A 13,615-nucleotide genomic window follows, 5' to 3' on the forward strand; every position below is an offset into this window, starting at 1 on the left:
TGATGCTCAAGCAACCGTTTTGGACCACAAGTAGGAATCCACATACTAAATGGCAGAAAGGAAACAAGGAATCTGGACTCTGACACCTTGGTACCAGCCTTGGACCATCGGCCTAAAGACTTCCTTAACATAAGAGAAAAATAAACTACTAACTTGATTAAGCCAGTATTACTTAGGGCAGCCCTACTCAGCATCACTGGCAAGTTTATTGTTGTAGCTTGTCCTTACGTGCTGTTGAGTCAGTTACGACTCACAGCAACCCTATGCACAACAGAACAAAACACTGTCCGGTCCTGTGCCATCCTCAGTCATTGCCATAACTGAGCCCACTGCTGCAGCCACTGTGTCAATCCATCTTGTTGAGGGTCCTCCTCTTTTTGCTGACCCTCTACTTTACCAAGCATGATATCCTTCTCCAGGGACTAATCCCTCCTGATAACATGGCCAAATTATGTGAGACGCAGTCTCGCCATCCTTGCTTCTAAGGAATATTCTGGATGTACTTCTTCCAAGACAAATTTGTTCGTTCTTTTGGCAGTCCATGGTATATTCAATATTCTTCACCAACACCACAGTTCAAAGGTGTCAATTCTTCTTCAGTCTTCCTTATTCATTGACCAGCTTTTGCATGCATAGGAGGTGATTTAAAACGCCATGGCTTGGGTCGGGTGCACCTTAGTCTTCAAGGTGACATCTTTGTACTTCAACACTTTAAAGAGGTCTTTCGCAGCAGGTTTACCCAATGCAATGCGCCTTTTGATTGCTTGACTGCTTCATCCATGGCTGTTGATTGTGGATCCAAGTAAAATGAAATCCTTGACAACTTCATTCTTTTCTCTGTTTATCACGATGTTGCTTATTGGTCCAGTTGTGAAGATTTTTGTTCTCTTTATGTTGAGGTGTAATCCATACTGAATGTTGTGGTCTTTGATCTTCATCAGTAATTGCTTCAAGTCCTTCTCACTTTCAGCAAGCAAGGTTGTGACATCTGTATAAGGCAGGCTGTTAGTGAGTCTTCCTCAAATCCTGATGTCCCGTTCTTCTCCATATAGTCCAGCTTCTCTGATTATCTGTTCAGCATAAAGACTGAATAAGTACGATGAAAGGGTATAACCCCGATACGCACCTTTCCTGACTTTAAATCATGCAGCATCCCCTTGTTCTGTTCCAATGACTGCCTCTTGAACCATGTACAGATTCCTCATGAGCATAATTAAGTGTTCCAGAATTCCCATTCTCTGCCATGTTATACATAATTTGTTATGATCCACACAGTTGAATGCCTTAGCACAGTCAACAAAACACAGGTAAACATCTTTCTGATATTCTCTGCTTTTAGCCAGGATCCATCTGACATCAGAAATGATATCCCTGGTTCCAAGTCCTTTTCTAACTCCAGCTTGAATTTCCGGCAGCTCCCTGTCGATATACTGCTACAGCCGCTTTTGAATGATCTTCAGCAAAATTTTGCTTGCATGTGATATTCATGATATTGTTTGATAATTTCCACATTCGGTTGGATCGCCTTTCTTGGGAATAGGCATAAATATGGATCTCTTCCAGTCAGTTTGCCAGGTAGCTGTCTTCCAAATCTCTTGGCATAGACAAGTGAGCACTTCTAACGCTGCATCCATTTGTTGAAACATCTCAATTGGTGTTCTGTCAATTCCTGGAGCCTTGTTTTTCACCAATGCCTTCACTGAAGTCTGTACTTCTTCCTTCAGTACCATCAGTTTCTGATCATATGTTACCTCCTGAAATGGTTGAATGTCAATCAATTCTTTTTGGTATAACGATTCTGTGTATTCCTTCTATCTTCTCTTGATGCTTCCTGCATTGTTAATATTTTCCCTGTAGAAACCTTCAGTATTGCAAGTCAAGGCTTGAGTTTTTTTCTTCAGCTCTTTCAGCATGAGAAATACTGAGTGTGTTCCTTCCTTTTGGTGTTCTATCTCCAGGTCTTTGCACATGTCATCACAATACTTTGTCTTACCGAGCTGCCCTTTGAAATCGTCTGTTCAACTCTTTTACTTAATCATTTTTACCTTTTGCTTTAGCTACTTGACGTGCAGGAGCAAGTTTCAGAGTCTCTCCTGACAGCCATCTTGGTCTTTTCTTTCTCTCCTGTCTTTTTAATGACCTCTTGCATTCTTCATGTATGATGCCCTTGATGTTATTCCACAACTCATCTGGTCTTCAGTCATTAGTGTTCAACACATCAAATCTATTCTTGAGATGGTCTCTCAATTCAGGTGGGATATAATCAAGGTTGTACTTTGATTCTCATGTACTTGTTCTAATTTTCTTCAGTTTCAACTTGAATTTGCATATGAGTAAATGATGGTCTGATCCACAGTCAGCCCCTGGCCTTATTCTGACTAATGATATTGAGCTTTTCCATCGTCTCTTTCCACAGATGTGACTAATTTGACTCTGGTGAGGTCCACGTGTATAGTTGCTGTTTACGTTGGTGAAAAATGGTATTTGCAATGAAGAAGTCATTGGTCTTGCAAAATTCAATCATGCGATCTTCAGCATCATTTCTATCACCAAGGCTGTATTTTCCAACTGCTGATCATTCTAAATTGTTTTCAACTTTCACATTCCAATCACCAGTAATTATCAATGCATCCTGATTACATGTTCAATCAATTTCAGACAGCACAAGTTGGTAAAAATCTTCAATTTCTTCATCTTTGGCTTTAGTGGTCAGTGTGTAAATCTGAATAATAGTCATATTAACTGGTCTTCCTTGTAGGCGTATGGATATTATCCTATCATTGACAGCATTGTACTTCAGAATAGATCTTGAAATGTTCTTTCTGATGATGAATGCAACACCATTCCTCTTCAAGTTGTCATTCCCGGCATAGACCATAGGATTGTCCAATTCAAAATGGCCAACACCAGTCCACTTCAGCTCATTAGTGCCTAGAATATGGATGTTTATGTGTTCCATTTCATTTTTGACGATTTCCAATTTTCCTAGATTCATACTTCGTACATTCCAGGTTCCAATTATTAATGGATGTTTGCAGCTGTTTCTTCTCATTTTGAGTCATGCCACATCAGCAAATGAAGGTCCCGAAAGCTTGACTCCATCCACATCATTAAAGTCAGCTCTACTTTGAGGAGGCAGCTCTTCCCCAGTCATCTTTTGAGTGCCTTCCAACCTGAAGGGCTCATCTTCCAGCACTATATCAGACAACGTTCCACTGCTATTCCTAACATTTTCACTGGCTAATTCTTTTCAGAAGTAGACTGTCGGGTCCTCTTCTTAGTCTGTCTTAGTCTGGAAGCTCAGCGGAAACCTGTTCACCATGGGTGACCCTGCTGGTATTTGAATACTGGTGGCATTGCTTCCAGCATCACAGCAACACACAAGCCCCCACAGCACAACAAACTGACAGACATGTGGGGGTGTGAGTTTATTAGAAATGCAATTATCGGGCCCCACTCCAGACCTACTGAATCAGAATCTCTAGGTGAGAGGGCCCAGGAATCTGTATTTTACCAAGCTCTCCAGGTGATTCTTGTCTCAGTAACGTCTGAGAGGTACTCATTTAGAGTTTCCCTGCACACATAACTAACCCGATCCTAACTTACTGAGTAGTCCTAAACTGCAGGTTTTGTCAAGGACTTGCTGAAGGCTTAAAATGCAGATGATATAAACCCAGGAAGGATGGCAAAGCCAGTAACGGACAGCCTCAAGATTTAAAATGATTCTGACAGGGTGGAACATTGGACCAAAGCCAAGCAGAAGAAACTTAATGGGGAGATATAAAAAGAAAATCAAAATGTTCTTTTTTATTGAAATATAAAACGTTCTGCTCTTTAATTTCTTAAATTAAAAAGAGGAAATATGAGATTACATATTTTGAAATATAGCAAATAATGCTATACACCACTCTCAATTATGGCTAAAGGAACAAGAGAAGGAGAGAAGATCAGAAAAGGGAAAGACAGCAAAACCCCAAGTAATAAAGCAATATACAGTCAAGGACAGAAAGGAGAATTGGGGATTCATTTCCAGATCAATCTGTAGACCCTGAGATGACCTTTGCATCTGGAAGTGATCATATTGACAAGGCAGATTTTATTCAGACTTACTATGTTCCAGATACTGTATTATGTCATTTACACAGATATATCCTCTGGGGAATTCTGTGAGTTAAGGTTATTATCAATTAATCTGTAATTATCAATTTCAGATACACTCTTTCACTTCTTTCACACAACAGAAAGAATGGAGGTTTCCAGTGAGCCAGCAGAGCTGGGCTGGGAACCCTGGTTCTACCACCTTCTTCCCATAAGTAACCTCCAGCCAATGGCCTAATATCCCCAAGCCTCACTTGCTTCTCATTTGTCAAATGAAGATAAAAATACCCATGTCATTGGATATGGTGAGGCTTCAAGAAGACAACACCTGGAGAGTACCTCATGAGTACCTGGCAAATAGTAGGGGCTTCATAAGTGGTGGTTTTATTACCATTTTATCCATTACAGATGAGAAAACTGAGACTCTCAAAGGGTAAGAAATTTGCCCAAGGTCAGATGACAAGGACATGGCTGGTGCAGGACTGTAACCCAGGTCTGTCTGGCTCCAAAGCACAGCTGTTCCTGCAACACTGCTCCGTCTTTTAGTTGGAATGCCTTGTCCACATTGGGCAGGTCATGTTCCTACCATTCACATACTCAGGCACGTCTTGTTAAATAAAGGAATGCATAAAAAATAATTTGAATCTACAATTAAATGGACACCGCCACATACTATAATCAACAGCAGTGGGAAAATAAAATACATCCCTTTTTTTGGCACTCACCCTAAGTTTTTTTTTTTTTTTCTAAGTTTTAGGTGCGCTTTTGCTTGTTTGCTTTCAATATAAAAATTACAAATTTTACATTGTGTTACGGACTGAACTGTGTCCTCTAAAAACATGTGTTGTAAATCCTAACCTCCATGCCTGTGACTGTAATTCCATTTGGGAATGGGTTGTCTTTGTTGTGTTAATGAGACAGGATTAGTGTAGGGTGTGTTTTGAGTCAATCTCTTACAAAATATAAAAGAAGCACATTAAGGGAGCAGAGATGGGGGAAGGCAGATGCCCAGACACCTGGAGATCTCTAAGGAACCAGGAAACAGGCTGAAGAGACAAAAAGACAGAGGCTGACAGAGATGAAAGAGAGAAAAAGCCTTCCCCTAGAGTCGGTACTCTGAATTCAGACTTCTAGCCTCCAAAACTGAGAAAATAAATTTCTGTTTGTTGAAGACATCCACTGGTGTTAACTTCTGTTAGAGCAGCACTAGATGACTAAGATATATTGTAATAATGTAAGAAAGCTTATTTTATTAAGAAATATGTTGATCCTAATAAAAACGTATTTTATTCACACCCTAAAGTTAACATTTTTAAAGAACACGACTTCAAAAGTACAAATCATTCTTAGGTGTGATTTCTCTAGTCTTTGTTTGTATTTTACTCAGAAATCAATTTAATTTTATAATGAAAACCACAGAGCAGCTGGGATCACATATACATACATATATATATAGCGAGAGAGAAAGAAATGTTGTATTAATCAATTTCAAGGAGCCCTGATGGCACAGTGCTTAAAGTGCCCAGCTGCTAACCAAAAGGTTGGCAGTTTGAACCCACCAGCTGCTCTACAGAAGAAAGATGTGGTAGTCTGCTTCTGTAAAGGTTACAGCCTCAGAAACCCTATGGGGCACTTCTGCTCTGTCCCATAGGGTTACTATGAGTCGGCATCGACTCGACGGCACTGGGTTTGGTTTTGGGGTATTAAGCCATTTAGAGTAAATTACAGCGCAGTAAAAACCCCACATCTCAATGGTTTACTGTAACGGTTCATCCCTTGCTCGTGTTCACAGGCTGTAAAGATCAGCTGCAGTTCTGCTCCACACTCTTTTTATTCTAGGACCCAGGCGCAAGGCACAGCCCCAACTAGGCATGCCTGCGGCACAGCAGAGGCACAAACAAAATGGCCCAATTACATGACGGCACCTAAAGCTCCTCCCTGGAAGTAGCAAATACCACTTCACTCACATTAAACTGGCCAAGTCAAGACATACGGTCACACTTGATGTCAATGCGGCAGGGAGAACACCTTCTCATAGGGAAGGCCACCAGGCAGGTGATGCCCAAGGAGGGGACACAATCAGTTTCAAAATAAATAGTAAAAGAGTCCTTGGTCATGAATATTTGCTTCCCTCTCTTTGTAAGCAAAATACACCTACCTTTTTCCATAGGGCTGCCACATGAAATACAGGATGCCTAGTTAAATTTGAATTTCAGATAAACAATGAATAATGTTTTAGTTTAACTAGAGGGCTGCTGTGAGTCAGAATCGACTAGACGGCAACAGGTTTTGGCTTTATATCCCAACAACTGGGACATATGTATACTACAACATTATTCATAGCTTATCTTAAATTCAAATTTAACTACATGTCCTATGTTCTTATTTTCTAATTCTGGGAACTCTACCCAAGGAAGACAAACTAAAGATTCTATTCAGTTACAGCATCAGGTGCATCTTTCATGATCTCATGGAATTCTCTACATCAGACCCAGATGTTTATTCACTTGAGAGCAAAACCTACAGATCAAAAAGACAGGCAATCTGCCCCTTACGCACCCAACGTGTAGGAATGGAACAAGGGTACCAAACCAAACCTGCTGCCACTGAGTTGATTCTGATTCATAGTGGCCCTACAGAACAAAGTAGAACAGCCCCACAGGGTTTCCAAGGCTGTAACTCTTTACAGAAGCAGACTGTCACATCTTTCTCCCTGGTGGGTCCGAACTGCCAACCTTCTGGTTAGCAGCCAAGGGCTTAACCACTGCACCATGAAGGGTAGGGTAGCCAAAATAAACACTTTCATGCGGAAAGTGGAAGGATATTGGGCACATGGAAGTCACTGTTCATAGCCATTCCAAAAGTCCACTGAGCAGATGTTACAAGGACCACCTACGCCAGGGTGGGGACTGCTCCCTTATCAGGGCCTCTTCTGGTCCTGGAATAGTAGGACCCAGTCTATTATTCTGCATGACTCTTGCCTCTGTCCTCCAGGTGGTCCTAGCAAAAGCTTACCTTCTTGAGACACATTTGTGAAGGACATTGGAGATACATCCTCTTTGAGGGCTTAGCAGCTTTCTCTGCCTTCTTCCTGCCCACAGAAAGTTGGTGACTCAAAGTTCATTTCAAGCCTCAAACAGTTATAATCTATTTTCATATCGGCTGGCAACTCTTTTGGCAATATAACTTTCTCACATTCTTATCTATTTGATTCAAAACAACTTCAGTGCCAATGGCCATATCCACAATTCTATTCTAGATAGGACTCTCTCTTTAGAGTTAATCACAGGTAACTTGAATTTATCAGGCTTCAATCTGAGAGCCATGCTTTTAATCTCTTTTCCCTGAGCCATTCTGTCCAACTGAAAACCTTCACCAATTCAGAAGTGTTAATAGAAGGTGCCCGTCTTAGTTTCCTTAGGCTGCTGTACCAAAATACTGCAAAAGTGGGTGGCTTTAAGAACAGACATTGTCTCACAGTTCTGGAGGCTAGAAGTCTAAATCAAGATATCAGCCATGCTGATTCCTTCTGAAAGTTCAGAGAGAGAGACTGCTCATGCCTCTCTCCTACCTTCTGGTAGCTCCTAGCAATCTTTGGCATTCATGGACTTGCCAAACAGCTGTATCTGCCTCTGTCATCACGACTGTCCCTCTTCTGCCTGCCTCTCCCTCCATGTCTATTCTCCTCTTATATAAGACCCACCCTACTCTGGTATTACTTCATATTAACTGCTAACATCTCAAATACCCTATTTCCAAACAAGGTCACAGAAGAATCACCTGGGGATCTTGTTACAATGTAGATTCTGATTCAGTGTATCTGGGGTGGAACTGGAGCCCTGGTGGTACACTGGTTAAGGTGATCGACTGCTAACCAATAGGTCAGCGGTTCAAAACCACTATCGGATCTGTGGGAGAAAGATGTGGCAGTCTGCTTCCACAGAGATGTACAGCCTTGGAAATCATACAGAGTCACTAAGAGTGGGAACTGACTCAATGAGAGTGGGCTGGGTTGGCTTTGGTTTGGTTTGGTTCGGAGTAGAAACAGAGCCCTAATGGCACAGTGGTTAAGAGTTTGGCTGCTAACCAAAAAGCCGGTAGTTCACACCCACCAGCTGCTCTTTGGAAACCCTACGGGGCAGTTCTACTCTGTCCTATTGGGGTCACTATGAGTCGTAATGGACTTGACAGCAATAGATTTGGTTTGTGGTGAAAACGCAAATTTCCAGCAGGGGGTCCAACTGGAACGAACCAGTTCGAAGCCCTGGAGGCAAGAAAGGAGAATATCATATGACTCAGCAGAAGCCTGCCTTCAGTCTAAACTAAGAATTTACAGTAGGGATGAAGAGGACTAGGCAACACAAAATTAAGTCTCCACATGATTTGTTATTCTTCCATTAACTGACGACTTCAAGTGGAGAGTAAGAATGTGAGATTGAAATAAAAATAATCTTCTGCCTCTACAAGTGAGATTTAGCCCCAGGTTCCTCTTTTGCAGAAATTCTTATTAAGGACTTGGCTATCTTCCAAAAAAAAAATAAGATAAAGATCATTTAGAACTCTTTAATTCTAGAAAATATCAGTTCAAAGGACTAGTGGACCACATGAGCCATGGCCTCCACCAACCTGAGATCAGAAGAACTAGATGGTGCTCCGCTACCACCACCAACTGCTCTGACAGGAATCACAATAGAGGGCTCCAGAAAGAACAGGAGAAATATATAAAATTAAATTAAAATTAACAAAAAAAGACCAGACTTACTAGTCTGACATAGACAGGAGGGACCCTCAAAACTAGGGCTCCCGGATACCCTGCTAACTCAGAACTGAAGCCACTTCCAAAGTCTACCTTTCAGGCAAAGATTAGACAGGCCTACAAAACAAACAACAATACATGTGAGGAACAGGCTTCTTAGTTTAATCAAGTATAGGATATTTAAAGGGCAACACCTGCCCAAAAGCAAAGATGAGAAGGCAAGAAGGGAAGGAAACCTGGACGAATGGACACAGGGAACCTGGGTGTAAAGGGAAAGGGGGTGAGTGCTGACACAATGCAGGATTGCAACCAATATCGCAAAACAATTTGTGTATAAATTTTTGAATGAGAAACTAATTTGCACTGTGAACTTTCACCTAAAACACAATTAAAAAAAAAACAAAACTTTAATTCTACATTATGCCTGATACAAGCTGCTCTAAGAATATACCTCTCTACTTTTGCACATGTTTAAAATTTTCCAATAAAAAGTTTAAAATGTCCCTGAGTTTGGAATTAGTTCTTACCTAGATAATTCTTACGTTATTTTTTTAAAGAGCACCCTTTAGGTACACTGACAATCAATGGTGATGTTGGGCAAGTTGCTCTGAATTTCTGTTTCTCCATCTACGAGATGGGATAATGAGGTCCTACCTTGCAAGGCTATTATGAAGCTTAAATACCTGTCATAGGTAAAGCACCTAGCAGAGTACCTTTCCCATGAGGGTTACTCAATATACAATCATTACCATTCATTACTAAGGACACTAAAAAGAATTACTATCACGATGATCATTGAGTTTACCATCTAAATAATGCAAAGCTTTATTCAGTAGTCTCGGTGTTTTTGGCAGGAGTAACATGGCTGTTGATTTTGAGTACACCTGACAGGAATGACTTTTCCAGCTCTCCTGGAAGAATGGCTGTTATTTTAATTTAGCAAAATTCACCCTCTAGGTGTTAGTGCATTATGTCTCTTAGCCTCTAGGTTGGTCCAAACTGTCAGTCCAAGAGAAAGACCGAATGGCTTGGCCTGCAGAGTGTAGATCCTGAGCCTAGCCTCAGGAAGAATGGGAGCTCACTCAGCCACACAGAACTCTTTCACACCGACTCTGACATAAAATATCAAGAAGAAATGCCAGCTCTTGGCTCCTCAGTCATTCTGGAGGAGCCAAGGGGCCATTCGAACACAGAGGCCTGGCATAGCCCGCATGCCACCTGAGGGCACAGGGCAAACGTCACAGCAGAAGTATGGTTCAGAGAAAAGACAGTCCAACGCCTTCCTAAGGACAATGCGTTCATTCTTTCTGAGTTGCTGCAATAGTCGAGGCTATTATTTCTGACTTCAAGCCTTCTGACTTAAAAAATGATGGTGGGGAAGATGCTGATGCTGACCATGATGATGGTGAAAACTGTGGAAGTTGCATGGGGCTGAGCGTTCTGCTATTCTGTAGCGTGTGTGTGTGTGCGTGTGTGTGTGTTGGTTCCTCCTGGGTGGCTTTTTTTTAAACTAATTATCACTTCTGCAACTGCACATAACAATTTTCCAGCAGTGACACTCACAGGTAGCAAGGCCATCACTGACTTGGAACCAAGGTAATAAAGACAACTAGAAGCAAGGGCTCACTTAATTGGGTGTTCCAAAAATACGAATTTAACAGTAACAGTATGAGCAGTGACACAAACTCGGAGTGTAATATGGCCACGTTGCTTACAGTTTTCCAATTAGCCCACTGAGTAAAGCTAGCTGCTCTAATGAATAACCTCCCAATTTTTTTAGTTATTTCCTATTTATGTAACAGTCCAAATCAAACATTTCTGGCTGGGTAGCAGTTTTCCTCCACAGAGTGATCCAGGGATCCAAGTCTAATTATACCTGCTTTCCTGGACAATGGGGCCATGGGCTTACTCTACTAAGGGTGGTTTTCTCCAGTGCTTCCAGAAGACACTTTAAAACAGCCAACGTTCTCAAACCCCTTATACAGCTTGGAGAAACACAAAGTCTACAAAAGCTTTCCACTGACTATGGCATCCTCCTATAATTGGATTGTCTGAAATAGATGAACCAGATGTTATCTCTAGGTTTTAGTAGATGAACGTAAAGGAAATAGAGTATTTGGAGAACAACTTCATATATAAAATGGCATAAATGAACTGAAAAAAAGCATAATATTTTATTTTTGAAGGAATCAGTTAATAGTTTTTGTAGTTATAGTTGACGTTCAAAACATTTGTTGAATCTAGCTTTCTGACTCATGCCTGGCACTTAGCAGATGTTCGATGGCTGTTTATTAGAATAAATAAATGGTGATGATATGTGTCTAATAGCTTTGAAACACATACAAATATTTACATATACTTTTGTACAAAAAAATAATTTAAGTTTCTGAGACAATAACTGACAGGTATTCAGTAATACCAATTTATTTATATTAGCAAAGGCATGATCAGGATAATTGAAATTGCCTGTTTAGTCAATTCCAACATATGGCAACCTCACGTGCGTCAGAGTAGAACTACAGTCCCTCAGGTTTTCAACGGCTGAATTTCCAGCTGAGCGTGTTAACAACCGTTTGCACCACCCAGAGCCTCCATAGCCTGTACACAGCAGCCAACTTTCAACGCATCAGTTGCAATAGGCTATGTGGGGTCCTGGTGACACAGTGGATAACACAATCAACTGCTAACCAAAAGGTCAGCTGCTCGAAAGCACCAGCGGCTCCACAGGAGAAAGATATGGCAGTCTGCTTCAGGAAGAGTTTACAGCCTTGGGAGCAAAGAATGAAGAAAACTAAACATAAAAGGGAAAGATCAGTCCAAGGACTAATGGACCACATCTACCACGGCCTTCGCCAGACTGAGTCCAGTACTTCTAGATGGTGCCGGGCTACCATCACTGGCTGCTCTGACAGGGATCACAATAGAGGGTCCCAGAAAGAGCTAGAGATAAATGTACAACAAAATTCTAACTCACGAAAAAAAGACCAGACTTACTGGCCTGACAGAGGCTGGAGAAACCCCAATAGTATGGCCCCCGGTCACCCTTTTAGCTCAGTAATGAAGTCACTCCCGAGGTTCACCCTTCAGCCAAAGATTAGACAGGCCCATAAAACAGAACAAGACAAAAGGGACAGAATAGCCCAGTGGCAAGGACTAGAAGGCAGGAGGGGACAGGAAAACTGGTAATAGGGAACCCAAGGTCGAGAAGGGAGAGCATTCACGTGTTGTGGGGTTGTTAACCAATGTCATAAAACAACCTGTGTACTAACTGTTTATTGAGAAGCTAGTTTGTTCTGTAAATCTTCACCTAAAGTACAATTACAAAAAAAAAATGTACAGCCTTGGAAACCCTATGGAATTGCTATGAGTTAGAATCGACTCCCTGCCAGTAGGTTGGTTTTGGAACAGGCTATGAGGGTAGAACAGCTGATTCATCTCAGTTATCACCAGGATCGACTGACTAAGCTGGTCTGGCTAACTGGATAGATGTGGGCTCTCATTTACCCACAGCCCCATTTCTTCCTTATTTACCACCTCTCCCACAAGCCTCTGTTCTGCTCAAAGATGTTGACTTTCTCAGACTAGGGAAAGTGCCCTCCAGTCACGGGTGTGCTTGTGACACTGGTGGAGCCCCCCTAGGGGCAGATTAACCAGTAAGCATGGGTATGCACGTATGCACGGGCTTAGTTGTGCTTATTCGCCCACTACAGATTAGTAAGTAAGCACAATTAAGCCTGTGCTTACCTTGCTTGTTGGGTAATCCAACCCTGAGCCCCACGTAAACTCTAAGGGCCTCTTGGTAATCATGATTCAGGCAAGTCCTTCAAGGTATAAACTGTATGTTCTTCCTTTCTTCCTAATGAGATACTTAAACAAACACACATAATAGATGTTTTTAAACCTACTTTTTGAGGGTTGCCTTTTCACTACCAAGAGATACCTTAGCTCCTCATGAACTAAGAATGTCACTAATTCAAAATTCATTTTTTAGCCTCCAAGAACAAGACTTAGCTGGGTTCTTCAGATCCCAAAGGCCAGTTTTAAACATTTTATGTCACATTCTCAACACTTATATTCTAAAACTAAGTAATTGTGGCCTCAATTATGGGAAAATAAGTGTTAAAAAAAAAAAAATGACCACCATTTAGCCTGATTGCATTTAGTCATTAATGTAATCGGGTTTCTTCAGTTGGAGCAAGGGGGGGGGGGGGGTTCTGATTTCTCTGGTAGAAAGAAGGAGCTTTCGGCCATGACAAAGCAGGTGAAGAGAAGAGGAAACGTCAACGCCATCATCACCACCCCCATCACAGCAGCAGCAGAAGCAGAGTGCCTTACGTAATAACCTATTTCCAAATCAGGTGAACTTGCTATCAAATCTCAGGCTAGCCACCAACTAACAGTGTGACCAAGACTAAGTCACTTCCATTAAATAAGCTCTGGTTTCCTTACCCGCAGATGTGGATAACAATGCCTACTGTATAGGGTTGTTGGGGGATTAACTGAGGCAAAGAATGGAAAGTATTAAGCTTAATCCCTGACAACATGGTAGATTTTTAATGCCTTTTTTTTTTTTTAATACCTCTTTACTGTTCTTTCATTCATTTGTTGTTATTTTGAGTACCTACTTGTAGCTTGCATAATACTGGGCATGGTTCTGTGAAGAATCAAATAAATATAATAGCTTTTCTCTTTCATGGAGCTTATAATACATTCATTCATTCAAGAAATAATTATTGTCTATTATGTGTCATGTACAACGGT

The 13,615-nt window shown here is 41.3% G+C and overlaps 1 long non-coding RNA gene across 3 annotated transcripts in view; it reads right to left on the reverse strand.

The window, feature by feature from the left end:
• Window positions 1-13,615, reverse strand: part of LOC126058536 (uncharacterized) — a 336,683-nt gene that overhangs the window by 319,901 nt on the left and 3,167 nt on the right. The window lies entirely within an intron of this gene.

This window comes from Elephas maximus, chromosome 15, assembly GCF_024166365.1.
Source record: "Elephas maximus indicus isolate mEleMax1 chromosome 15, mEleMax1 primary haplotype, whole genome shotgun sequence".
Lineage (NCBI taxonomy): Eukaryota > Metazoa > Chordata > Mammalia > Proboscidea > Elephantidae > Elephas > Elephas maximus.